Source organism: Meles meles, chromosome 10 (assembly GCF_922984935.1).
Source record: "Meles meles chromosome 10, mMelMel3.1 paternal haplotype, whole genome shotgun sequence".
NCBI lineage: Eukaryota > Metazoa > Chordata > Mammalia > Carnivora > Mustelidae > Meles > Meles meles.
This window is the reverse complement of record NC_060075.1, coordinates 21,564,910-21,588,791: the sequence shown is the minus strand read 5'-3', so window position 1 is coordinate 21,588,791 and position 23,882 is coordinate 21,564,910. Positions and strand designations below refer to the sequence as shown.

Below are 23,882 nucleotides of genomic sequence, written 5' to 3'. Positions count from 1 at the left end.
ATGTTTTGAGAGTTACAGAAGGAATAGCCATAGAGAATTACATTTCCGGAGAGCATGGAATAAAGGAAGAAAAGATAGGCAGAGCTGTGCTTAAAATGCAGCTGTGTGTGATCTTGGGCAATTTAAAAAAAAAATTTATTTATTTATTTGAGAGAGAGAGAGAGCATGCGTGCAAAAGTGGGGGAGGGAGGCCGGGGGTGGGGGGAGAAGCAGACTCCCCATTGAGCCGGGAGCCTGACAGGTGGCTTGATCCCAGGACTTTGAGATCATGACCTAAGCTAAAAGCAGACGCTTACTTGACTAAGCCACCCAGGCACCCTGATATTGGGCAATTTAATTTCATCTTTTAAAGTCTTAGTTTCTTTATCCATAAAATGGGGATGATGATACTTTACAGTTCATGCTTCCGAAGCATTTGGTACAGTGCCAGGCATACAGTAAATGCTAGATAAACTAGCAATTATGATCATTAATATCATTCCTGGGTGACTGTAACCTTCCCAGGTTTCTCTTCTCCAGATTGACTCTGTCAGCACTGGTCCTAAGTGCTCCTGGAGCGGGGTTGGTGACTCACACCTCAGTCCTTTAATTCCTCTGAAGGACAGCTCCCCTGGATCACTGCAACTCTTGAAGTCATGGAGCCCCAGGGAAGGTGGGTGGCCCCATACAGGGTGCTGACATATTAAGCCCCAAGAGAGCAGCACCACTAACCCATCTTTTTTGATAGGAAACAGGACATATCTTAAAGAGTCCATTTGGTTCTATACACTTTTTTTCTCCCTTTGAAGTAAGAAAACAAAGTTTTTGGTCTAAACTTTGCCCTGGTACCCCCCAAGAAAGAACAGTCAAATACGTAATGTGTTGCTAGGTGTTTACAATAAAGAGTACTCGTAAGGCTTTAGAACAGAAGACATTCCTCTTTACACAAATGGTATTTGATGGGATATCATCTCTGGATTCCACATATCAAGTTTTCTTTTTTTCCAGAAGTTGAGATTCTTTTGAATTTGCATCAGCATAGGAAATGCCAGATACTTTAAATACTTAAAGTATGTAAATGATTTGGAAATTTCTGGAACAACAACAGAAACAAACACATATCACTCTTCTGCTCAAAATCCCTATCGCTCAGTACAAAATCCCAAATCCTTATCAATGGCCTCTGACGACCTATGGGAACCCGTCCCCCGTTACTGAACCTCATCTCTTACTGCTAGGAGGCAGGATGGCACCCTTTGGTGCTGCAAAGCCCCCCAAAACTCTAGAGATGGACTACTGAGCCCTACCAATGGTTACATCATTCGGGGGTGGTTTGTTAACCTTCTTGTGCTTCAGTTTTATCATCTGGGAAAAGAAAACAATATCCACTCCACATAGTTGTTGGGAGGATTAGTTAATATTTTTAAGTGCTTTAAAATACTGCTACTAGCAAGGACTAGCTAAGTGTTTGTTAGATAAATAGCACACTTCCCCTCCTTCATGCACTCCAGCTACACTGGCCTCCCTGCTGTGCCTCCGCTCCTGCCCAAGGGCCTTTGTATTTGCTGTTCTCTCAGAGGGCCACCTGACCACTCTCCTCACCTCCTTTAAGTCTTCCTTTAGAAGTATCACCTTTTGAATGATGACAAGCCCTATTTCAAACTGCAGTCCCCTTCTGAACACCCCTACTTTCTTTTTCTCATTAGCACGTATCTACTTCTAATGCTAAATAAAATTTGCAGATTTATGTGTTTTTCACCTATCTCCCCCAAGGAAAAGGTAAATAAGGGCAAGGCTATTGGGATTTTTTGTTTGTTTGTTTTTTGTTTCTTGAGAGAGAGAGCGAGCATGCATGAGCAGGGTGGGGGGAGGGGTGCAGAAAGAGAGGAAATCTTAAGCAGGCTCCATGCCCAGCACAGAGCCTGATGTGGAGCTTGATTTCATGACCCTGAGATCATGACCTGAGCTAAAATCAAGAGTTGGATGCTTAAGTGACCGAGCCACCCAGGGGCCCCGGGAGTATTTGTTTTATTCTTTGGTGTATCCTGAGTGCCCAGAACATTACATGGGACATAGGAGGTGCTCAATACCATTTGTGGGATGAATGACTATACTGTTTTTAGATGAACAATGAGTCTATTTTAAAGATTGATTTGTAAATGAGCTTCTTAATATGCATGTAGAATGCAAAAGATCTCCCCAAAAGTTGTTCTCTTAAGTTGAATAGATATGACTTCCTTCTCACAATATGGTTTAAGAAATGGATGAGTAAACTTTTTCTTCCCCAAAGATACTTAAAGGTAAATTTTAGCTAACACTTAGGTTGAGCTATCTCTAATTCCTAGGGAGCATAATCTGAATTAATGAAATTGATCGATGCCTAATTAATTGCTAGTGGACTCTGTGGTACTGTCACTTATCCAGCATGACCTAGAAGTTAGCAGGATATGGAAAGGGAGAACTAATGGACACCCTCTCTAGGTCAGGTAAGCAGCGGGGCTCAGACCTGTTAGGCAAGTATCCTCATCACTGTTGTACAGATAAACAAACCTATGCCTACAGAGACTCTGGATCACATACCTGGTAGGCAATACAAGCCAAGATTCAAACCACCAGTTTACAAAATCCATACTCTTTCCAGTATCTCACTTTAAACCTCTGATTTCTCATTAGTAATATATAGTAACATCACTTAGGCACAGACTTATTATGACATTTCAAATAACATATGTAAAACAGTATACTCAATCAATGACAGAGTGTTTTTTATTATTATTACTTTTTCAAATGGCTGTACTTTAGGAACGATGATGAGACTTTTCCCCTGGGGAACAATCACATAGCCTCCCCAAGGAGAAAATTTAAGCCCTGACTTATGGGGACAGTAGAAGTAGGTCCTATGGGATAGATTAGTGGGAGTAGTCATGTTACATATTAATAAGAAGAATTTTAAATTCAATGAAAGCTTAAATACTTATTGTATATTTTTCAGTAAGAGTTGACTTTAGGGACTCTTGCTAGTCAAATTTGAGACAATCTGATCACCTCAATTTTGTTTGTATGGTTGTATAAAAATGATGGTTGTATATAAAGAAAAAGCCACACATTCAAAGTGACTAATAAGGGGGGAGGAGAGAAGAGATGGGGTATGAAATAGGAAAACAAAACTTTCTTCTTTTCAGAAGAATCCCAGCTAATAAATATTGAAGAAATGATGAGGTTTAAGAAAAACACTGCTATGCAATCTGCAATGTAATAAACTCATTCAGTCAGACTATATGTGGATGGATAAAACCTTTAGGTGAAGGGTTGATGGGTATTATGGGTTGAATTGTGTTTCCCAAGAAAGGTGTGTTAAAGTCCTACCGCAGGACCCTAGAATGTGATCTTATTTGGAAATAGGGTCATTGCAGATATAATTTGTTTTTTTTTTTTAATTTATTTTATTTATTTATTTATTTATTTATTTGACAGCGAGAGGGAGAGAGAGATCACAAGTAGGCAGAGAGAAAGAGAGAGGGAAGCAGGCTCCCTGCCGAGCAGAGAGCCCGATGTGGGACTTGATCCCAGCACCCCTGAGATCATGACCTGAGCCGAAGGCAGCGGCTTAACCCACTGAGCCACCCAGGCGCCCGCAGATATAATTTGTTAAGAGATGAGGTCATCCTGGAATAGGATGGAACTCTAATCCAGTATGACTAGTATCCTTCCACGAAGATGGTCACGTGAAGACACAGAGACACAGGGAGGATGCCATGTGAATATGGAGGCTGAATTGAAATGCTGCAAGCCAAGGAATGTCTGGGGTTGCCAGAAGCTAGAAGGGGCAAGGAAGAATTCTCTCCTAAAAGTTTCAGAGAGAGCTCTGCCAACACATTGTTTTTATACTTCTCACCTTCAGATCTATGAGACAATACATTTCTGTTGTTTTAGCCACTCAATTTGTGGGGACTTTGGTATGACATCCCTAGGAAACTAAAACAATGGCACACAGAGTGGCAGGGCACCAAAGCAATCACCCCACATATCCAAAGCATGGATACTTCATCAAGTTATCACAACTTAACATCACTAATAGTGGGACAATCTGACATCATTTTCTTTCTGATATGATGCTATAAGAGGTACATATCACTTTGATAGACTGATTGCAATAGGCCCAGATTCTTTCCCTCCTTATGCACATTCCTTGCAATGTGACTCCCATTAAGAGGTAGAGTTCCTTTCTCTATCACTTGAATATAGGCTGGCTTTGTTATCTTCATCTGCCAATATAATGCCGTTAAAGTGAAAGAGTGCCAGTTCAAGCCTAGGCCTTGACAGATGTTACATACTTCCACTTTCTTTTGGACTCTACCTCTCCCATGAGAATAGGCCTGGGTTAGCCTGCTAAGTGTGAGAGATGAATGAAGCTGAGCCCAATCACCCCACTTGACCTGGGATCCTAGACCAGCCAGCCCCCAGTCAACCTGCCAAATGACTACAGATCCATTAATGAATCCAGCCAAAATCAGCTGAGCCCAGCCCAGAACCTACCTAGTCAATGGTAGAATGCCCCTGAATTTGGGGGTGGGTTGGTATGGAGTAATAACTAATCATTACAATCATCTATGTACTATTCTTGCCAAATATGTTCAAATGTAAACTAATCATGAAAAAAATCAGAAAATCCTGGAGTGTAGAACGTTCTATATTACAACCAGCTTGGGCATTACAAGTCCGTGTCATGAAAAACAACAACAAAAAAGTGAGGAGACTGTTCTAGATAGACTAGAACAAGGTTTTTCAATCTCAACACTAATTGACATTTTGGGTTAGCTAATTCTTTGTTGTGGGGGGTTGTCTATGTATTGTGGGACACTTAGCAGTCATCCGTGGTCTCTAACCACTACATCCCAGTCATGACAATGAAAAGCTGAATGTTCACCCTGGGGCCCTGGACTAGAGACAAAATCAAATGCAGTGTATGAACCTTGCTAAGATCTTAGATCCAACAAAAAAAAGATGGCCATAAAAGACATTGAGGACAATTAGAGAAATTTAAATGCAGAATTAAAGATATCAAATCATTAATTTTCCTAGGTCTGAAAATGGCATTGCAGTTATGTAGGAGAATGCCTTTATTCTTAGGAGATGGATGCTGAATTATTTTAGTGAGTCATCATAAAGTATTCAACGTACTTTCAAATGCTTCAATGCACAAAAATGTATATTTATAGGAAGAGATAGAGCAGAGATGATAAAATGGTAACAATTGATGAATCTAGGTGAAGGATGTAAGGGCATTCATTGTATCGTTCTTCTGACCTTTGTGGATTTGAAAATGTTCAAAATAAAGAGTTGGGAGTAAAAAAAGAGTTAACCTCATCTCCATTTCCTGACTCCTTAATTAATTTAATGTGATACAAAGAGTAGGCTTGTTCTAAATGAATCTGGGTGCTCATTCTTCATTGCTTGGACAATGAGCTAGCTCAGACCAGGTATGGGGGGCTGGAGGCTAAGGGGGCTTCTCCCAGCCTTAGGAACGGTCCCCAAGCTCCACTTCCCATGGGACCACTGACTTCACTTGTGTAACATCCCAGGGGCCCAAAAGTCTAGATGTGTTTATAAGCTCATGCTGGTAAGTAGTTGACACTCAAGTCCAGGCTGCCTGATGCCAAGACAGTCTGATTATTCCCCACTGGTAAGGCTTACTCTCACACTTACTTGCTCTATATTTAAAAAAAAAAAAAAAATCAAAAGAGAGGCAGAGTTCCCTTCCCTGGAACACAAACCATTCTATGGGACCAGCAAGTCAGCCAGGGACAATAAGAAAATCCTCCCTTTTTTTAAGGACTCTGACTTTATCAGTTTCCTCTTTTCATAGTAAAACCCAATTGTTTAACCTGTACTGTATGACATAGTGGAATTCAAATCAAACCCTGGTACATTAAAGTGGCAACTGTAGCCAATCTCAAGTAATAGGTCCCTAAGTTATCCACAATTTCTGTCTGACTTGGCTACAAATCAGAGGTTCCCATGACCTCCTACTGGTCTTTAGATTCAATTATTTGCTAAAACAGCTCACAGAATTCAGGGAAACAATTATGTTTACCAGTTTATTATGAAATAAAGGATAATGTAAAGGATATAGATGAACAGCCAGATGAAGAGATACACAGGGCAAGGTCTGGGGTGGGGGGCCCCAAGTACAGAATCTTCTGTCCCTAATAAATTGGGTTGCCACCCTTCCAGTAGCTGGATGTGTTCACCAATCTGGAAGCTCTCTGAACCCCATACTACTGGGATTTTCATGGAGGGTTCATCACATGGGCATCATCAATTATTAACTCCATTTCCAGCCCTTCTCCTGTCTTTGGAGAATGAGGGATAGGGCTGAAAATTCCAAGCTTATAATCATGGCTTGGTCTTTCTGGGCACCAGTCCCTATTCAGGAGCTATCCAGGACCCCACCTCACTAGAACAAAGAACACTGCTGGGAAATTCAAAGGGATTTAAGAACTTGTGCCAGGAAGTGGGATCAAAGACCAAATATTAGGACAAAAGATGCTCCTAGTGCTCTCATCGCCTAAAAATTTAATAAGGGGGGCACCTGGGTGGCTCAGTGGGTTAAGCCTCTGCCTTCAGCTTAGGTCAAGGTCTCAGGGTCCTGGGATCGAGCCCCATGTCGGGCTCTCTGCTCAGCGGGGAGCCTGTTTCCCCCTCTCTCTGCCTACTTGTGATCTCTCTCTGTCAAATAAATAAATAAAATCTTTAAAAAAATTTTTTTATCAAGGGCTTTGGGAGCTCTGTGCCAGGAACTGGGGGTTAGAAAGCAATATATATATTTTTCTTTTTTTTTAGAAAGTGGGGAGCAGCAGGGGAGAGGGAGAGTCTTAAGCAGGCTCCAGGCCCAACACAGAGCCTGACGTGGGGCTCAATCTCAAAACTCTGAGACCACAACCTGAGCCAAAATCAAGAGTTGGATTGCTTAACCAACTGAGCCAACCAGGCACCCCCAATATATATATATATATATTTTTTTTTTTTTTTCTATTATCTCACAACAGGGCACTGTCTATTATATGGTCTGCTTTGTGTAAAAGTGGTGTATATATATGCTTATAGGGGAAGAATACATAGATAGTTCATAGAAATAATAATAGTTAACTTTTTTGAAGTTTTGAAGTTTGAATTTATTTTTATGTTGCTGTGGTGTTTTATAATGAAATGAAATACACAGATTGTGCTTTGAAACATCTTTCAAAATGTCAGTCAGTATCCCTTCTGATACTTTAGTAGAAAAAAATTTTTAATTATTGAAACAGGATAAGGCTGTGTGTGGGAAACTCGATTTTAGCTGGGGATGCAAGCATTCAAATAATATTGATCCATTACAACTAGTTGTATGATTTTTAGAACCTGGGAAGGCTGGATCAGAGCAGTTACTAACCTTCTTAAGTATTGGTCACTCACCCTTCTTAAGTTGCTCAGGCCAAGTGTTCAGCAAGACTCCTACTGGAAAGTAACAGGAGCCCACCAAGGAAAAAACAATGTGACAGGAAGTTTTTTTTTTCTCCTCCTTCCTTCTTCCCTCTCTCCGGAGTTTCTTCAGGGACATGGAATTGAAGACATACACCTGATCCAAAAGGACCAAGATATGAGAAAAGTTGCAAAGATGCATGGATAATTCTTGTTCTTTGTAAATGCACCATATCTGCGTCTGGCAGCTCCTTTTTAAAACACCCAAGGTACTCATCTGAGAGGACAGCCTCTATCAGGGGAACATCTTCTGTTCCCAGTGAAGCGGCACATTCAGTTCTTGGTGCAGGCTCACTTAATTCCTATTAGTCATTTCACAGCTGTATCTTGGGAAGAGAAAATCTCAAATACTTTTGGCTGATTTCACTAAAGTAAAAACAAGACCTTCCCCCTTTTCTCATAGTTTCTGTTTGTTTACAAATTTCAAGTCAGTATAATGTGTCTATTTTTGTGGCTATTTCTTCTATACGTTTTAGTTGTCTGCTGATCTATCTACCCTGTTTCTACTCGAGTAACTAGATTTGTGGCCATAACATAACAGGGGGATACTAGCTCACCACCCCGATTAGTCATTGAATTGATGGTGCAATTTTGTGTTTGTTGGCTTCTGAGTCTAAGATTGTTCAGGAACACTGCTTAAAAACACAAGTCGGGGCGCCTGGGTGGCTCAGCGGGTTAAGCCTCTGCCTTCGGCTCAGGTCATGATCTCTGGGTCCTGGGATCAAGCCCCACATCTGGCTCTCTGCTTGGCGGGGAGCCTGCTTCCCTCATCTCTCTCTGCCTGCCTCTCTGTCTACTTGTGATCTCTCTCTGTCAAATAAATAAATAAAATCTTTTTAAAAAATACAGAAAAAAAAAACCAAAAAACCGCAGGTCAGTTACCAAGTGAGACAATGGATTTGATCAAGGTTTGTTATTTTTCAGGATGCTTAAGGACATTAGATGAATGCACAAATTTGTTACTGTAGCATTGCTATGCATACTGAAAATGCACATACAGGATTATTATTTTAGGTTGGTTTGTGACAGCTGGCCCTGATTTCCTTATTTCCTCAAGAAGATACTTTGAACAATTATTTAAATGCCTCCTCTCTGTAATTACAATAATAATGATAATGATGATTTTGCAACTGAATATGCAATTCAGGGTGTATACACTCTACTGTTTTTAGCTCGTTTCTCTTTTTATAGGGATGACAGCTACTGTTGTTGGGCTGAAGAACAAACAACCATTTTTGGATTGAGGGTCATTGAACTACATGAATAAAGTAACCTAAGACCAAGAAAGGAAGTTATAAGAAAAATAAATCATATAGTAGTATTTAAAGAAAGCTAACTACAAACAAGTTCCCACACCCACCCCCCTTCGGACAGACAAATACAGCATTTTCAGAACTTCATTGCTTTTATTTTTATTTATTTATTTAAAGTAATCTCTACACCCAATGGCCTAACGTGGGGCTTGAACTCATGATCTCAAGATCAAAGAGTCCCACCCTCTACCAGCTGTCAGCCAGCACCCCAGAACTTATCTGCTTTTAAAGTTAACAAGTACTCTATTTAGTAATTATAAATGTCTGACAATGTTTTTGTTCTATGGTATAGTTCATTAAGGAGAAGCAAGTGGAAAAGATGAAGGAGAGGAGATGTATGTGTTGTGGGTTAGAGGGAGGTGACAGAGTAAAAGAAGTCAAGTCAGATGCAGAAGGAATAGGGAGATGCAAAGGGGAATGAGAAAGCAACAAGGGGTAAGAGGAACAGGACAGAAGACCGTAGTGTGGGAAAACAGCTGAAGGAGAAAGGAAAAGAGGGAAAGAGAAATATGGGTAAAGAAGGAGAGGAAAAGGACATAGTGTGGGGGATTTCTCTTTCTTTTCGGGGGGGTGTTTCTCTTTCTTAAAAAAATTATTTATTTGAGGGGCGCCTGGGTGGCTCAGTGGGTTAAAACCTCTGCCTTCTGCTCAGGTCATGATCTCAGGGTCACAGGATTGAGCCCCACATCGGGCTCTTTGCTCTGCAGGGAGCCTGCTTTCCTTCTTCTCTCTCTGCCTGCCTCTCTGCCTACTTGTGATCTCTGTCTGTGAAATAAATAAATAAAATCTTTAAAAAAATTATTTATTTGAGAAAGAGAGCATGGAAGGGGCAGAAGGAGGGAAAGAGAGAGAGAGAGAGAGAGAGAGAGAGAGAATATCCCAATCAGACACACCCTCCCACCACACTGAGCACGGAGCCCAATGTGGGGCTCAATCCCACAACCCTGAGATCATGACCTGAGCCAAACCAAGAAGTGGACACTCAATTGACTGAGCCCTCCAGGAACCCCCACAGTGTGGGGGATTTAAAGAAGCATTAGGATGAATGTGGGTCTCTAGAGTGTGGCATTTACACCAGCATCACCTGTTATTAATTCTCTTTAAAATACCGATTAACTATTGGTCACAACTTTAAGTACCCAAATCGTTTTAACTGACAAAGTGGGAGAGTCAAAATGGAAATCTTGCAACTAAGTGGATGTCCAAGCTAGCTGCCATCGCAGCATCTGGTTTCTTGATGATTACTTCTCAGGAGAAATTCCAAACAGAGGAGAGCTTAGCTGTCAGGTACCAACAGCTTCCTGCTAAGACGTAAGGGGGAAAAGTTCCCAACCTTGGTGGCACATAGAAATCTTTGGAGGGGGGCGCCTGGGTGGCTCAGTGGATTAGGCCGCTGCCTTCGGCTCAGGTCATGATCTCAGGGTCCTGGGATCGAGCCCCGCATCGGGCTCTCTGCTCCGCGGGGAGCCTGCTTCCTCCTCTCTCTCTGCCTACTTGTGATCTCTCTCTCTGTCAAATAAATAAATAAAATCTTTAAAAAAAAAAAAAAAAAAAAAGAAATCTTTGGAGGAACTAAAATCCTGGCTGGTGGAACCAGTCCCAGGCCAGCACCTTTGGTGAATAAAGCCGCATCCATGATTTTAAGGGAAAGGGAAAAATAAAAGAACGCTTTTGAGAAATTCAAAATTAATATATCAATGCTTAGGTCCCACCCCTAATATGTAACTGTTTTGGGATGTGATATGGGGATTTTTACAAGTTTCCCATGGGATTCCAACAGGCAGCCAAGAATGAGAGCCACTGCTTAGAGGCACTTTTCTGAATGTGCTCATGAGAGAATCCCAGTATAATGCTGGTTATTTTGGGGGCTCTGAGAGAAGTGACCTGAGCATTAAATTGCATAAAATTAGACCAAAGGCCAGAGGTTCTCACACTCTGAGCTATATGTTTAGTAACTGACATTGCTGGAAACTGGTTGTAGAGGTGGGGGTAAAGGAGATAATTTTGAGCTTATATAGAAATATACAGGAAGATTGGGGCACCTGGGGTGGCTCAGTGGGTTAAGCCTCTGCCTACGGCTCGTGTCGTGATCTCGGGGTCCTAGAATCGAGCCCCACGTCGAGTCCTCTGCTCAGCGGGGAGTCTGCTTCCCTCCCTCTCTCTGCCTGCCTCTCTGTCTACTTGTGATCTCTCTCTCTCTCTCTGTGTATCAAATAAATAAATTATTTTTTAAAAAAAGAAATATACAGGAAGAAAATAAAATGATCAATATAAGAAAGGTCTTTATAAAAATTTGCATTTGAGACATGATTTGGCCCAAATCCAACGGTATGAGGATAACTGGTGTCTCTTTGAAGACAAACTTCAGTTGACCTCAGATTGATTTGAGATGTTGGGGAACCAGGAGAACTGGTTTGCTTCTTCTGTTTGTTTGTTGTACTAAATAGCTGAGTCCCCTGTCCCATGACATCTCTGTTGCCTTATTCTCTGACCTGCTCTGCATGCTGGATCTGGTTCTTTTTTCTAGTGCAGAGCCATCTAGAATTTGCCATCACTTGCTCTCCGTCTTCTGTCATTGTCTTTCCGTTCCCTCTGTTTCAGTTGACACTGAACCTTATTTAACCTGACCACCCCCTGTGCTGATATTCTAACACAGGAAACATAAAGGGAGAAGCTGTCCCCAGTCAGGGATCCTTTCAGGTCAGTTAACATATACATATTTCCATTTAAAGTGGCTTTCTGGAGTGTAAGTTTCCTAGTCCAGGAAGGGATTCTCCTATGACAACTTTTCTGTGAAACAGGAAAGAAGGGTTGCCTTGACAGATGGCAGGGGCCAATAACTGCAGGCCTAGTCTATATGATTCTACTATATTCTGGGTATAGTTTTAAAGATATTATCTATTAAAGATAGAAAAGATCTTTGGCCTGCGGAGATATTGGCTCCTTATGAAGACAATGCTTCTGTTACCCACCACTATGGCCACTATTGTTGCTTCGTATTTTATATTTATATGCTAATCCTTTCTGGCTACTTTGTATATTTAACCCATTTAATACCTAACTAGGTGACTGTGAACTCCTTAATAGCTAGCTATATTCCCAGTATGAGGCACATGGTAAGAGACCAGTAAATATTTACTGAATGAATGGATGGACATTGCAGCCATTCAGGCAATGATGGTGAGAGAAGCAGGATGAAGCAGGGAGGAAATGAGAGGAGCTCGTTCCATTTTCTCCTTCACAAAAACCAAGTTAAGCCTCTGAACGTGACAGTGGGACAGAAGCATTGACAGATCCTGACTTAAGAATACCCTAAACCCATGGGGCGCCTGGGTGGCTCAGTGGGTTAAAGCCTTTGCCTTCGGCTCAGGTCATGATCTTGGGTTCCTGGGATCGAGCCCCGCATCGGGCTCTCTGCTCAGCGAGGAACCTGCTTCTTCCTCTCTCTCTGCCTGCCTCTCTGCCTACTTGTGATCTCTGTCTGTCAAATAAATAAATAAAATCTTAAAAACAAACAAACAAACAAAGAATCCCCTAAACCCTAAACATTTCTACCCAGAGGGGTGGGTTCATTTTTTTCTGAGACAATTTCACTTTTCCCAAAAGGACTTCTGGCTTCCAAATACACTAGGAGTCAGTGTTAATTGCTTCTTGGAATATTATTTTGTCAGCCTCATTTAGATGCGGTAATTTGAAAAGCAACCCCCAGCAGTTGACACTTCATCCCTAGCTGTGTGGTATTCAGACATCTCCTGGGATTCCTGCCCACCTCCCAGGCAGCTGGCAGTTTTTGCCAAACCAGGATATATGCTCACCTATGTGCTCACCTGGGATTAACTTGGATCCCATAGCACTGGTTGTGTCTGGGGTTTTTCAAATTCTGAAAGGGCGAAGGCCCAACTTCACTTAATCCTGAAAATAAAAGTACAGTAACTCATAATTTAAGAATTAGCAGGCACTTTACATCAGAGTGCACACTAGGTCGAGGAGGAAATTGCAGCTCTGAGAGATTCTGTGACAAGGTCAGCTGGCTGGTAGCTGAGAAGCTGGGTGGAGAATCTGTGTTTTTGGTGTGGCACCAAACTGTGAGCTGGGGTCCTCTGCATTTATGCCTGTGTGGATGGAAGTGTTTAAGTTGACCCTGGAACAACATGGGTTTTAACTGCATGGGTCCACTTCTATGTGGATTTTTTTTTTTTTAAAGAAATACAGTACAGTCCTATAAATGTATTTTTCTCTTCCTTATGGTTTTAATAATGTTTTCTTTTTCTAGCTTACTTTAGCATTAAGAATACAGTATATAATACACATACAAAATATGGGTTAATTCACTGTTTATGTTATCACTAAGGCTTCCAGTCAACAGTCAACAACAGATATATGTACTTTAGTTTTTTAGGGAGTCCAAAGTTATACGTGGATTTTTGACGGTACAAGGGTGAGGAGGGAAGTTGGTGCCCCTAACCCGGCTTCAAGGTTCAAGCGTATTTGTTTCTTTCTGAAGCTCTTTTCCCTGGCCAGAGACTTCCTGGTCCTCCTTCACACATGCTTCAAGGTCACAGTTTGGACCAAAGTGTTTACCAAAAAACCAGGCACTTATGAGATGACAAATCATTGCCAGTTCCTCCACGGCCTGTGTCTCAGCTCCAACCAAGCTCAGCAAACCGGGGATAAAGCGGTCTCTAATACCGGGAATTTCTAGGCTTAGATGCCAACAGGCAAAAGGAGGAATTCTGTTATCTCCAGCAGACTGAAGCTGCGGTGGCTGCTGCTGCCATCTCCTGGGAGAAGACAGACCTGAGCTTCACACCTGAAGCCAGTCTCATCATTCACCTGGGAAGGCACAGAGGCCCCACTGGGGCTGGCTGAAGTTCCTTTGTCCTAAAAAATAAAGGGGATATCCCCTTACTTATAAATTGCTGGTATTTGCTTTTCATCCACTCCTTCTGGCAGCGTTGTGCTGAAAGAAATGATTCCAAACAACAGCAAAGTTGAAATGAGTTAATACAGCAACTGTGAGAAAAGTTAAGATGAAGGCAGAACCAGTAGTCTTACGAATACATCATGTATTTCTCTTGGCCTTCTGAATCCTGAATGTATACATCTGAGAATTATGTAACAGGGCACATGTGAGTTTGGCGAATCTTGACCTCCAAGAGAGTTTACTTGCAGGGCTGCTGTGAGGGTTCATGGAGATAATGCATGCATATTCCTGGTATGCAAGAAATTCTCAATGGGAATTATCTGGGGGCAAATTCTAATCCCCATGATGATTTTCTTCATTTACTAACCAAAAATGAATGGATAGTCTCCATGTCTTTAATTCTTTTCGGTCTTCTGATCTATAAATGATCCCTAAGCAAACTCCTTTAAGTTAAACTATAATCATAAATTAGGGCTATGGACTGAATGTTTGTGTTTTCTTCAAAACCATAGGTTGAAGCCCCTACCCCTTGTTGTGATGGTTTTAGAAGGTGGGGCCTTTAGAAGCTGATTATATTTTGAGGAAGTCATGAAGGTGGAGCCTCCTGATGGGATTAGGGCCCTTACCTGGGAATGAGACCAGAACTCTTTTCTCTCAGCCACACAGCAAGAGGGCATCCCTCTACCAACAGGGAATAAGGCTATAGACACCAAAACTACCAGTGCCTTGATTTTTGGACTTCCCGGACTAAGTGTGAGAAATAAATATTTGTTGTGTGAAAATTAGTGAAAGAAAACCTTAGTAAGGTAGACAGAGGATAGATAGACCACCCAATGTCAGTTATAGGAAGAATTGTCAGTTACACTCTCTCACCGGAAGTGTCAATTACTCCCCAACAGAAGAATCATCACCAGGAAAGAATCATCAGTCATAGGCCCCAAGAGGGAAAAGCTGTACATTGCATCTCCTACAAGACATTGACTTCCTCTGCAAATCAGCTAATGAGAAGTCATCACCCTGACTTTCTCCATTTCTTCATTTCTCCAGTGAACTTTCATTCAAAACAACCCTTCCAACTTCTTTTTCAACTAAATAACATCCCTCTCCTTTGCCTGCTGGACTTGTCTATGGTTTTGCTGTAGCTTCCATGTCCTGAACTGTAATTCTCTGCTATTTCTGAATAAATCAACTTTTGTTGGCAAAATAACTTTTATTAAGGTTAATAACTTTAAGCCTTGTAGTCTATTCTATCGTTGTTACAGTAGCCTAAGCTAACTAAGACAAAAATTGGTACACAGAAGTGGGGGTGCTGCTGCAAAAAAATACCTAAAAGTGTGGAAGCAGCTTTGGAAGTGGGTAATGAGTAGGGGCTGGAGTTTGGGGGTACATGCTAGAAAAACTCATTATTGTTGTGAGGGATTACCAAAGGTGATTCTGGCAAGAGCTCAGAGGGAAGAGAGCTGGAAAGCTGCCATTTTTTAAGAGAATACACAAATAGAATGTTGCTAGAGATATGGACAGTAAAGGCCATTCTGGTTTCAGACAGAAATGAGGAACATGTTACCGGAGACTGGAGGAAAGGTGATCTTTGTCTAAAGTGCTAAAGAATTTGTGTTCTTGATCTTGTGTTCTGTGAAGGTAGAACTTGCAAGTGATGAAATTGGTTATCTAGCTGAGATTTCTAAACACAGTATTTAAGGAGTGGCTTGGTTCCTCTCACTGCTTACAGGAACTGATGAGGGAACTGTTATGCAAAAAGGGAGAATGTAAAGATTTGGAAAATTCTAAGCCTGTCCACATTACAAGAAACGAGAAAGCAGGTTTGAAGAGAACACTGAGGGTACGGTTGGCTGACCATTTGATAAGGAGATTAGTGTGGATGTGAACCACAGACCTAATCAGCCACTTCAGCAAGGATACCCCAGTGTGAACTGAAGGGGATGGACATAGATGGAATGAAGAAAGGCTGTTGGATGTCTTGGATTTTACAGGACCAGGACCACAGAGCTATGTGGTTGGAACATAAGCTATTCTTCAAGACAGGAAAAGAATGACCTTGAATACAATTCAGAGATCAGGGGTGCCATCAGGGTTTCGAGAGGAAGCTACCACTTCTGTTAAACAGACTTTCACCCACCGCTCTGGGGCGGGGCTATCAGAGTCCTGGGGGTGTGACCAGCACCAGGTAAGTTTCTGGCAGGGCGGAGGAGCACTAGCAGGCAGGGTCACCATTCCAGGGAGCCAAAGAGGCAGTACTAAAAGCAAAGTAAGGAGCCAAAGGGGATTATTCTCAGGCTTTAAGATCTCGCTGAGTTTGGCTGGTTATCATGGGACTCAACCCTCCCTTCCTTCTTTCTCATTTCTTCCTTTTGGAGTGGGAACGCCTGTCTTTTCCCTCTCCTACTGCTGTATTGTGGAAGCAACTACCTTACCTGGTTTCACTGGTTCATAGCTGGAGAAGAGTTCTGCTTCCAGAAGAGTCTCATCCATATCTGATTGAGATGATATTTGGAAAAGACTTTGAACTTTAGACATTATGCTGGAATGAGCTAAGCTTTTGGGGTTGTTGGGATGAAATGAATGCATTTTGCATGTGAGAAGGACATGCATTTTAGGGGGCCAGGAGCAGAAACAAGAAGGTAGATGTCTGCAAATCAGGAGGAGGGCTTTCATCAGATCCTGAATCTACAAGCACCTTGATTTTGGACTTCCCAGCCTCCAGAACTGTGAAAAATAAGTGTCATTTAAGCCACAAAGTTTATGCTGTTTTGTTATAGCAGACTTAACTGCCCAAGACAATTGGTGAGAAGAAACTCAGGAGGAACTAAGACATACAGTTCAGGAGATAGCTGAGTATTTACTATGTGCTAGTTAAGGAGAATATAAAGAAGAATAATGTAGGAGTAGTCCTAAAAAGTTCCCATTGATTACATGAGGAACAAAGGCACTGAGAATCAGGTACTTGGGTTATGGAGTCAGATCTGCAAAAGGCCAGTTGTGTAAATGACCTTGGACATCACATCCAGCATATTTGGGTATTAGTTTCTTCATCTGTGGCCAAATATTGTAAAAGGGAATTCTTACATTTACAGCAGAGCTTGCTGAGGAGATGGTACACTGAATGCTGTACTGTGCTTCTACTTTCCTCAGCACCCAAAACCGTTAAAAAAACCATGAACTTTACACGACCCCATGTCAGCTAAAATAAGACCCTTACGGGACCTTTCTGAAGATTTATTTTTTCCTGGGCACTGAAGTATAAGGCTTGTTTTAACTAATCATGTATAGAGCTGTTGATTTATTCCAGCTCATTTAGAGGGTATATTTTAATCTTTAGTGAACATAACAATCATGAAAACCCTTCCTTATAATTAAAAACACCTTCCTGGGGGCGCCTGGGTGATTTAGTCATTAAGTGTCTGCTTTTTGCTCGGGTCATGATCCCAGGGTGCTGGGATCAAGCCCCACTTCAGGCTCCCTGGTCAGTAGGAAGCCTGCTTCTCCCTCTTTCACTGCCCCTGCTTGAGTTCCCTCTCTCGCTGTGTCTCTGTCAAATAAATAAAATCTTTAAAAAAAACAAAAATAAAAAAATAAAAACACCTTCTTTTTTTTTTTTTTTAAAGATTTTTATTTATTTATTTGACAGACAGATATCACAAGTAGGCAGAGAGGCAGGCAGAGAGAGAGAGAGAGAGGAGGAAGCAGGCTCCCTGCTGAGCAGAGAGCCCGACGTGGGGCTCGATCCCAGGACCCTGGGACCATGACCCGAGCCGAAGGCAGAGGCTTTAACCCACTGAGCCACCCAGGCGCCCCTAAAAACACCTTCTTTTCCCCCTTAGCCTGATGTGTTCCTTTGCCTGGAAATAAATAAATCAGCCAAATTTGTTTTGCCTTCTAACTCTCGGTGGTCTTTTTTTATTTGACAACATCTTATATATATCTGAATAGTACTTTATAGTTTACTCTGTCTCTTTCCATTTGAGAAGAATGGGATGCAATCGAACAGGACCAGCTTTTGAACCAAAGAGATTCTGGCTCTGTCACTGACTAGCTAAACCTCCTTGGATAAGTTACTGTATCAGTGAAGGTCCCAGCTGGAAACAGATGGCATTCTCAAGTTGGGTAATGCAAGAGGTTTAATAAAGGGACTATTTATAAAAGTGCAAGAACACACCAGGAAACAGCAGGAAGCAAGGGGTGGGAGTGGTTACTGGAACCCAGAACCAGAGAGCTATGTACATGGAGAGACCACTTGGGAAGAGGACTTGTGACTTCTGGTCAAAAGGGCCAGTCAGCCCAGAGTGACCTTACAGGAAGGAAGTCAGAGGAATGAATACCCCCACCTCACTCCCTTCTGTCCCACACATGTGAAGAAGCAAACCAAAGACAACAAGTATTTAATTTTTCTGAGTCTTATTTTTCTGATTGTGAAAGGAAGATAAAAATATTTATATCTTAGGGGTGCCTGGGTGGCTCAGTGGGTTAAAGCCTCTGCCTTCGGCTCGGGTCATGATCCCAGGGTCCTGGGATGGAGCCCCACATTGGGCTCTCTGCTCCGCGGGGAGCCTGCTTCCTCCTCTCTCTCTCTCTGCCTGCCTTTCTGCCTACTTGTGATCTCTGTCTGTCAAATAAATAAACAAAATATTAAAAAAAAAAAAGCATGTGCTTTTAAAAAAAAAGTTTGTATCACAGAGTTTCTCTGAGGATTAAATGAGAACTTGCATCATCTCATAGTAGGCAAGCTAGGTACTCAATAATTGTTCTCTTCCTTCACTCGATCTTCAAAACTCCTTTGTGAAGTAGACAGGATAGATTTGATTAAATTCATTTTATAGGGGTGGAAAATTTTATAGGGGTTTTGATTTTCCACCACTATAAGTTATGTGACTTTCCCAAGTTCTCATGGCTAGAAAAGTACCAGGCCTAGGAACAAAACTAAGATTTTCAAAACATACTCTTAAGTTTCTTTCCATAGACTATTCCCGAGCCTGTACATCCTCTTCTGCAGAAGGCTGCCACCGATGGTTTCTTCTTGGAGCTACAGTGATTCTGCTACGCAGAGAAAAATTTACTGACTCAGGAATCAGTGCCTGAGGCAAAATAAGCAACCACTAGAGGGTTAGATAAAAAGAAGGCCAAATGCCTTTAAGGTGATTAGATGTAAGACTCTGACCAATATAGACTCTCCATATTACATCCTTGGCAATTCCACTTGGATATCTATTAGACATCCCCTGTATAACACTGATGCCAGACTTCCTTTTTTTGTTTGTTTTCTTTTGTACTTCTTAATCCCTTCCATTTCACCCATCCCCTTACCAACCTTCCCTCTGGTCACAGTTTGTTTTTGTCCTTTTTTTTTGTTTTGTTTTCTTTTGTACCTCTTAATCCCTTCCATTTCACCCATCCCCTTACCAACCTTCCCTCTGGTCACAGTTTGTTTTCTGTATTTAAGAATGTTTTTTTGTTGGCTTGTTTGTTCATTGTTTTGTATTTTAGATTTCACATATAAGTGAAATCATATGGCATTTGTCTTTCTCTGACTTATTTCACTTAGTATAATACCCTCTAGGTCCATTCATGTTGTTGCAAATGACAAGATTTCATTCTTTTGTGTATGTATATACCATTTTTAAAAAAAGATTTTATTTATTTGACAGACAGAGATCACAAGAAGGCAGATAGGCAGACAGAGAGAGAGGAAGGGAAGCAGGCTCCCCACCTAGCAGAGAGCCCGATGTGGGGCTTGATCCCAGGACCCTGGGATCATAACCCACTGAGCCACCCAGGTGCCCCTGCATATACCATATTTCTTTATTCCTCCATGTAGCAATGGACACTTGGGCTGCTTCCATTTCTTGGCTATGTAAATAATGTTGCAATAAACATAGGGGTGCATGTATCTTTTCATTTTTTAAATTTTTTTAAGTAAGCTCTATACCCAGTATGGGGCTTGAACTCATGACCCTGAGATCAAGAGTCACATGCTCTACCGACTAAGCCAGCTATGCACCCCATGTATCTTTTCAAATCAGTGTTTTCATTTTCTTTGGGCATATACTCAATAGTGAAATTACTGGGTCATATGATATTTCTATTTTTAATTTTCTGAGGAACATCCATACTGTTTCCTACAACGGTTGTACTGATTTACATTCCTACCAACCATGTAGGAGGCTTTCCTTTCCTCTACATCTTTGCCAACACCTGTTATTACTTGTCTTTTTGATACTAGTAATACTAACTGGTATGCAGGGATATCTCATTATAGTTTTGATTTGCATTTATCTGATGATTAGTGGTGTTGAGTATCTTTTCATGTGTCCCTTGGCCATTTGAATGTCTGAATTCAAAATTCTTGATTCCTTCTACCTTGAAACTGTTCTAACTCTAAATCTTCCCCTTTCAATAAAAGCATCACTATCTACCTAGTGATGCAAACACCAAACCCAGGGATTATCCTTGATTTTTCCCTTTTCTGCCTGCCTTCCCCTCCGACCAGCAAGTCTAGCTGGTTTTACTTCTAAAATATGTCCCAATTAAACCTCTGTTCTCCATCTCCTCTGTTAGTCCAAACCACCATCATTTCTTACCTGGCTACTATAATAACCTCCTGTCAAGTCTCCTCACTTCAACTCTTCCCTCTCTCCAACCCATTTTCTGAGTGAACGTTATAAAATCTAAAATGGATAATGCTGCTTCTTGCCTTGAGTCTCTGCAGTAGGTCTCTCCATCATAGTTTACATCATGGCTCCTTACCATACCAATTTTTTTGACTTCACTCTCCCCCATCACTATGCTCCAGCCACACTTTCTATTCTTTGAATATACCAACTCTCTTCTTGTCTCAGGATGATTGCACTCGTTTATTCTCTCTGCCTAGAATGTTTTTATCCAGCCTTTGCACTTTCTCACCGTATGGGTTATTAGCTTAATTTAACTATTACCATCTTAGAGAATTTTCTTTTACCATCCAATCTAAATATTACTCCAATGTAGTCTTTTCTTAGTACTCAAAATGCATAGACTAAAATGATCTGGTTGACTTATTTATTATATGTTACCGTAACAGAATGGTATGGGCCTTTGTCTGACTTGTTTATCTCTGTCTTCCTAGTATCTAGACAAAGCCTGGTACATCAAAGCCTCTTAATAAATACCCTCCCCCCTTTTTTTAAATAGGAAAAGATAGTGAATGGTGACAAACCAAATACAATCAGTTACTTTTTCTGGTAAGTATGTACTATGAAAAGCATACTGAGAAGGCATCAGAGAGTAAAAGATGATTGCTTTCAAGGGATGACAAGATGACTGGGTCACTGGAGCTGTTGATCTCGGAAAAATAATGATCTATTATCCAGTTCTCCATGAGGCTACCGGTTTGTCCCAATCTTTGAAGTGTGGGGGACCTAGAGGAAGTAAATGGCTGCTGACAGTTTCCAGGCCTTCCCCATGTATCCTTACAATGAACCCTGTCACATAAGGCAATGCCCCAAAGGCAGAGAAAGAAATTAAGTTTCATCTCTAAGAGACCTGAGATACTAGTAGATTTTCACAGATTTTGAAATGTTTTAGTCTTCTATTTTATCTTTACATTTACATAAGTTTTGAGTTCAGTATAGCACCATATCTATATTTATGTTAACATATGAATACTTGAACTTATTGTACCACTTGTAAAGTCTTTGCTGCAGGAAAGCCACGCTTTCCTGGGTCTTTACATTCTCCATGGCAATCACACCTCAGGAGATACATGTTTGCTGTCTAAGAAGTTCTGGCATTCTCTTTCCTTTGCAACCCAAATTCCCTTTAAGTGTAATTGATTCATTCTTCAATAAATATTTACTGAGCGCTTACTATGTACTAGACATTCTCATAGGACTGAGGATACAACTGTGAACAGGATATGCATAACTCCTACCTATATGGGAGTTACAGTTTAGGAAGAGAGAATAGAAAAGAGAGGAAATTAAAATATATTGTGATTATTTGCTAAGATAAGGAGGGAAATATAGAAAATGGCACCTAACCTCAAAATAGGCGATCAGGAACGATTTTCCAGCATGAAATGATCTGATAAATGAGCAGGAGTTAGCCAGGTGAAGAATGGTGGAGAGTATTCCTGGCTTGGCTACGACTAAGCCCTGGAGGGCAGAGAGAGCACAGAACTGACAGGAGCCAATTCAGTGTGTTAGTTTAGTTTGGCAGGAGTAAAGCTTGTAAGGGAGAAAGAAGAGAGAAGGCTGGAGAGGTAATCAAGGCAGGATATGAAAGGCCTCTGCTCAGGGATCTCCGTATTAAATGGAATAGAAAGTCACAGAAAGTCATCTCAAGAAGAACTGGCTTATATCTGTTTTTTTTTTTTTTTTTTTTAAAGGATCACTGGGGGCGCCTGGGTGGCTCAATTGGTTGAGCATCCGACTCTTGATTCGGCTCAGATCACGATCTTGGGGTCGTGAGATCGAGCCCCATGACCAGCTATGCATTCAGCATGGAGTCTGCTTGAGAATCTCTCTCCCTTCCTTCTGCCCCTCACCCCCCCCGACTCTCTCTGTCAAATAAATAAACAGACTCTTAATAAAAAAAATAAAAGGATCACTCAGAAACCGTAACTCTATGACTGGAAAAGAACAAAGACTCTACTTACATTAGGGTAAGAGGTGTGGTTAGTGAATTCAGGGCCCCTAACAAACCAAACTGAGTCACCATCTGAAAATTTTCCCCTTCAAAGTATCTCTTTTTCCCAAAGTTAACCACTAAGCATCTTTGGAGCCAACCTTCGCTGGCCTCTTCCCCATCTCTAGACTCCCAGCTTGAGTCACTGGGATCATAGCATTCCCTCAAGGAACAAATACTTTTCCAACATGCTGCAACACCCAAAGCACATGAGATTTTAGAAGCTAACATATTGTGGCCTTCTTTGGGGGCATTCATTCTTTCAAAGATTTTAACTTTTTTTTAAGGTAATCTCTATACCCAATGCGGGGCTCGAACTCACAACCCCAAGATCAAGAGTGGGATATTCTACTGACTGAGCCAGCCAGGTGCCCCTTCTTTGGCATTCTTGATCTGATTGTCCAGCAAAGGCCACTGCTAAGTTTTCCCCTACAGTAGCAGGAGGTCAGGAAAAATTCTGAGGACGTTTGGGCAGCTTAATGATTATAACGGGAAGAGAATACTGTTGCAGTGTGTCAACTCAGTTGGTCGTTCACTGAGAAAACTCTTTGCAGGAGTTCTTCTGTGGGTCAGTTGGAGATGAAGACACGGTCACCGCTTTTCGGGGTGGAACCTTTTCTTTAGTGAGTGACTAACTGCAGTGGCTAAGCCAAGAACTAAGCGTGCATAACCTTGACAAACGGGTACCTGATGGGAACATTATCTAAAGCTGCCAGATATTTGGAGCAAATGTTCCTTTTTTGATAAGAAGCTCACGTGATGCCCATATGGCATTCAGAGCACCTGGGCTGTTATTCCTTCTCTGGTTGTTTTTTTTTTTTTTTTACAACTCTGTTCTGTCTCAACTTTTGGACGAAATTTCTGTGCGAGCTAAAAGCGGGCAGATTTAACTGGAAAAAAACGATGACACACGGCTTCCCCAGCTCCTTAAGGTTTTTTGTTTTTCCTGGTCTGTAGGTGAATACCATGACTGAGCAAGCCGAGTGCACGGATTGGTGTGAGAGGGCACGCAACAAATGTTTACAAGGAAGGGCACCTCACAAACCGCAAACAGAACAGGGTGAGAGGACACCCGAGCATTTCCTTTTCCTGTCTCCATGTGACTCGGGAACGCGGGGCGAGACATTTAAAACCAGCACCGCGGCAGAGGGAAAGGATGCTAGGTCTTCCACGCCAGCTCCCTTTTCAGTGCCGCTGCCTCATAGGACTGACACGCGGGAGAGGGCAGCGGTTTCCAAAGTCGCAAAGACGTCCCTTCTCCCAGGACGGTCTCTCAGTTTCCCATCCTGGCTCCTGACTACAATTTATTTCTTTTTATAACACTTGGTTTTTCCTTACCTCAGCTTGTAAGAAAAGTCCTTTGCGCCACTCCCCTCCAAGCCCAGGACAGCCCTCAGGTGTTCACAGTCCAGTCCCAATTTGTCAGTCTATTAAGGAGCATTAGGCGATGGAAACTCTAGGAGAGAACA

At 41.7% G+C, this 23,882-nt stretch overlaps 1 protein-coding gene and 1 long non-coding RNA gene across 3 annotated transcripts in view; one reads left to right on the top strand and one right to left on the bottom strand.

The window, feature by feature from the left end:
* Positions 1-23,882, top strand: part of MKLN1 (muskelin 1) — a 345,476-nt gene that overhangs the window by 134,312 nt on the left and 187,282 nt on the right. The window lies entirely within an intron of this gene.
* Positions 953-23,882, bottom strand: LOC123951364. Of its 2 annotated transcripts, none has more exons than XR_006820463.1 (3): positions 23,752-23,882; positions 12,641-12,725; positions 953-1,072 (listed from the first exon to the last, which is right to left on the bottom strand). It is a non-coding gene; the product is annotated as an uncharacterized LOC123951364 (long non-coding RNA). The 2 variants fall into 2 exon arrangements; XR_006820462.1 differs by lacking the exon at positions 953-1,072 and adding an exon at positions 7,441-7,597.